Here is a 5,260-nt window from a genome sequence, read left to right as displayed (position 1 = left end):
AGACCGTCAAAACTCAAGTCGGATTGTGCCAGACCAGAGCAACAGATTACAGCGTCAAATCGCACCTACATCACATTGCTCATTAAATGTGAGCACGTTTGAATAAACTCATATTCACGAATTTTACAAGTATTCTTCATAATGTCCTGAATATAATGTCATGTTTGAAATAAAGAATGGATGGGGCGTAAAGAACAGACGATTAGATTGGTCATTGATTACTTGAGTCTGGAAAAACTGAAACTGTATGACAAAGAGGCAGGCTAAAAGGGGCTTTAAATTATTTATTTACAAATACCGCCCCCCCTGCAGCTGTTTTACCCAGTCCTGAAAGTTTGCTATTGATATGCATGTGTTCGTAAAAGTTCTATCCCAGTTTCTATTGGTTATTAGACTACTGTATTTAAAACACAGCATCTAACAAGGCGCCATTTCTCATTTGTTTAAGACACCATTAGCCATTTAATGGGCACTTATTTATCTCATTAAATTTCCATTGACGGCGCTAGACGTCCAATCAATTTTGACTGGGAGAGTCTGCCAACCTAAATGGCAGTGAAAGATGAGCATTCGCAGCCAATGTAATTGGATGCCTATCGTTGTCAAGGAGATGCAATGTATAAAGAAAAAAATATTCTATTTATTCATTCATTCATTCAATTTCTGAACCGCTCTATCCTCATCATGGTCGCAGGGGTTGCTGGAGCCCATCCCAGCATCGGTGGCCAGCCGATCGCAGGGCACAAGGAGATAGACAACCATGCACTCTCACACCCATACCTAGTGGCAATTTAGAGTGTCCTATCAGCCTACCATGCATGTTTTTTGGAATGTGAGGGGAAAACCGGAGTACCCGGAGGAAACCCACGCAAGCCCGGAGAGAACATGCAAACTCCACACAGGTGGACCGACCTGGATTTGAACCCAGGACCCCAGAGCTGTGAGGCCGACTCATCCTCCAGGCCGCCCCTATTTATTCACCTCTAGTCTAATTTTTGCTGGAGCCTATTCCAGCTGACTAAGGGGCAACCTGGATTTTAACCCATGTCCCCGCTCTGAGGCCGATGCGCTAACCACTCATCCAAGGGGCCGCTCCTATTTATTCATAAAAACATTTAAAACTTCATTTTTAATTGTTTTCATATATGTTTTAATAAAAAGTCAAATAAACAGTAAGTATTATCTTATTTATTTTTACTTTTAAATAGAAAGAAAAGATAAAACTGTGATTAGCCGCTATTTGGCGGCCCGGTTAGGAAGTGTTTAGCCCATCGGCCTCACAGTTCTGGGGTTGATGGTTTGATCCCAGGTGGGAAATCACGATGTGGACTTTGCATGTTCTCCCTGGACTTGTTTTTTTTCTCCCCGCTTAGTATTTGGTTTCATCCCACATCTCAAAAACATGCCTGGTAGGCTGAACACTCTGAATTGCCTGCCTGGCCACCGATTCAGGGTTTCCCCAGCCTGGTGCCCATAGTTGGCTGGGATAGCACCCCCCGCGACCCTTGTGAGGATAAGGGGCTCGGAAAATGAATGGTCGCTATTTTTTTCCAAATATGTATTCATTTGTTTAGTTTGTTATAAAAAAGTGTATTTTTAAATGTCATTTGTTATTATTGCTATTTTATTGATTATTTATCAAATTTAGAGTGATATTGGAGCCATAACCAAGCTTTTTCTATTTTTATTCTTTGTAACTATTTTATATTAAGATTTGATTAAATTATTATTAGATTTATTCAGTGTATATACATGCAGTCCCCAAAAATTTACATAACCCTTTGCAGTTGATAACCTGACATGTTCAAAACTGCATTTTTATAATTACTGGGGCATTTTAGAATTAATCTCCTTCTTCAAAGTTCAGTCTTGCTGCCATCATTGATTCCATCGGTTTAAACTGCAAAAGACAACAAATAATTTAGTAATTATATTATAAACACTTTGTCTTTCAAGACAAAAGGTCTAGTTTAATATATATATATATATATATATATTTGGTTTTTTTTTTTTTTTTTCAAAATAGTCACTTGCTCCATAATGGGTCAACATGCTTTAAAAACTGATTTTTTTTAACCAAAATAGCTCAAGGTCGCATTAACTGTCGGGCTCAGGCTTTAATTTAATATTTATTTATTCATCTATTTAACTAGGGGGGCTCGACGACTGAGTGGTTAATGCATCGGCTTTATAATTCTGTGGTCCTAGGTTCAAATCCAGGTTCGTCCACCTGTGCATGTTGTCCAGGGGTCTGTGTGGGTTTTCTCCGGATACGCCGCTTTCCTCCCACATTCCAAAAACATGCATGCTAGGCTGGTTTGACAATCTAAATTGCCCCTAGATAGTGTGAGCGTGAATGGTTGTTTGTCTTCTCATGCCCTGCACTGGCCACTAATTCAGGGTGTCCCCCGCCTCGTGCCTGAAATCAGCTGGGAAAGGCCCCAGCATCCCCTGCGAGCCTAGTGAGGATAAAGCGGTTCAAAAAATTAATGAAAGAATGAATCTATTTATCTATTCATCTTTCTAAAAATTTATGTATCTATTTATTTATTTATTCATTCATTTAGTTTTTTTTATTCATGTATTTATCTATTTATATATTTATCTATTTACCTACTTATCTGTTTAGCTATATATCAACTTATTTATCTTTTTTTATTTTTTTCATCATAATGTATGTAGTAATTTATTTTATTTGCTAATGGTACTTTCTAGTTCATAAATTTCTGAGCCTACACACACCAACCCATTCTAACTCTCAAAATTAATCTTGGATTTGTTCCGCAACTATTAATACACAAAAAATATTTCCTCATTACACTCCCTTTTGCGACTTTGATGATATGCAGAAATCCCCACTCCACCATATACTATCCCCTTTCCACCTCCCTCCTATTGCTCTGCATCAAGCAACAACAGACACATGCACACACTCACACATGACACACAAGTTAATGCGCTGTGGCAGTGGGCTCAGACAGGCGGGGAGGATCAATTTCTTAACCAGTGTGGTACCGATATTCATAAGAAAGGGAAAGGGAGGTAGAGGAAGGAAGGGGAACTGCAGAGGAGGGGATAAGGAAAATGGCGAGTGGGTGTAATGACAGGGATGGACTCATAGGAAAGGGTGTCCAGGAAAAGGGCTGAGTGGGAGGAAATGGGAGCTTATGTGAGTTTACACGGGTGAGAAAGTGGAGAATATGGGCAGAATCTCACTGGTGCCGGGAAGGGTGGATGCAGGATGAGTAAGTGGGTTAGGGTAGTGGGAAAGGGGGATGGTGTGTAGAGAGGGCTGTAGGGTGGGGAGAAAGAATGGGGTGCTAAGGGAAAATGGGGTGTGTGTGGGGGGGAGTTAGTATGTGTGCATGTGTTGTGGTGTTGTGTGTGGGGGCGGGGGTCCATTTTGCTGATTTGCTCTCTTATTGGTTTGTTCAAAAGCTTGGGGAGGGGCGACCACAAAGCATACCCTCCCCACAGAAGTGCTAAGAAACAAAGAGTGGGGTGGGGGTGTGCTTTAATGTTGATATTCTGGTCTAATTAAATTCTGAAATGAATGGTGCTTATCAGAGACAAGTCGTAAGTAGACAAAGGAGCAGTCTTTTGTTTGAGTGAAACAATTCTGCACACATGAGTTTTTGGGCCAATATTTAATTTATTTGAGAGAAAGAAAGGCTTGAATTAGCAATACTGTTTCACAATTTTTTATATTGAGAAGAATAAATGGCAGAATTTAACTATACAATATGACAACCAGCAACAATATTGGTGGAGGTTCACCTGACAATGTCATGAGCATCAATACCAAATCCGGGGTGGGGCATCTTATTTATTTATTTTTTAGATATCAAAGTGTTTTTAACAAACCAATTCCTTAAAGTATTGTGGTTATTTTGATGTGCATTTGTACCAAACTGCAATGTAAAGTGTTCACAGTGGCCCTCTCATGTTGCCTGATAAGTTAAAATGTCTGTAATTCAATTCTGTGTTAGGGATTGGGTTTGTTGTGTTTTTCCCTTGTGTGACCTGTCCCTGTGATTGCCCATTGAAGTCACCTGTCATTTCCCTGCCCCTGGTGCATACCTGTCAACCTCAGCCAATTGCTCCCCTTATTAAAAATTGCAAGATATTTAAAAAAAATGTACAAATGCAACGCAGTATATATTTAGCGTATTTTCTCGCATATTGACCGCCTCTGCGTGTAAGCTGTACCCTTAAAATTGCCTTAAAATCGTTGTATTTTACGATTTCTCTTGTATAAGACGCCCCTTGATTCACAATGTTCACCTCCATATTCATGGTTTGAATAGGGAATACAAATGTGTCACTTTAAAGGCTAAATCTTATGAAAAATCATCGCACGTGGAATTTCTGAGATACTGTATGAATCAAAAGGATCGTCTGCTCGATTGCACATTCCGAAGGGTGTTGCTTGCATGTACACAATTTCAAAAAGGAAGTCACGTGAGCAGTACAACCAGGAAGTGTGGCCATAGTGGTCTAGTTTTCACCAAGTCTCTGGGTGCAATAATAGCATGAGATACACATTATGCAGGTATCAAGGCTGATATTTCGACCTTCGATCAGCCTTAGCAACTATTGGGATTTGCTGACACGGTAAACTCTACGAACACATGTATCAAGGTTACATGTATCAAGGTTGCGTCTGGCCAGTCAGAGCACGTTTAACTACGGTAAGATGGCGGCGCCTTGAGCGAGCAATGACAGGCACAAGTAAGTGAGTTTTTTTCCCACGTTTTATGCAAGATACTGTTTATTTTTTCTTGAATTTCATTTATAGGTGTCAAAATAAATTTTGTTTAGTATTTTATTTTTTCCCAGGTCGCAGAGGAGGACGATGGTCATGCTGCGGTGTTGGCCTGGAGGAGTGGGGTGGTTTTCGACATCCGAGCTCCCGAACTCCATTCGCCAGCGCCACTTTCTGCCCCCCTTTCGCTAGAGCCTGTTCCTGCCCCCCACTTGCCAGAAAAAAAGTGAAAATAATATTAGAGAAACATAGAAATAGACATGCATAGAGACACAAGTAAAACAAAAGAATTGGCATTATTTTCTAGTATAACAATAGGGTATTCCTAGCTTTCTGAGGCTTAGCCATAGTTAAGTGGAAGAATTTGACATGAACCCTTGGTTTCATTGTTAAAACAGGGGGGTTGGGATCCCATATTGAAAAATAAGGCAAAGAGCAATACCAAGAATGTGAAGGCATTAAGCCAGGGGTCCCCAAACTTTTTCCTGTGAGGGC

The sequence above is a fragment of the Stigmatopora argus genome, chromosome 7 (genome assembly GCF_051989625.1).
Source record: "Stigmatopora argus isolate UIUO_Sarg chromosome 7, RoL_Sarg_1.0, whole genome shotgun sequence".
NCBI lineage: Eukaryota > Metazoa > Chordata > Actinopteri > Syngnathiformes > Syngnathidae > Stigmatopora > Stigmatopora argus.
Note: the sequence above shows the minus strand (reverse complement) of the source record.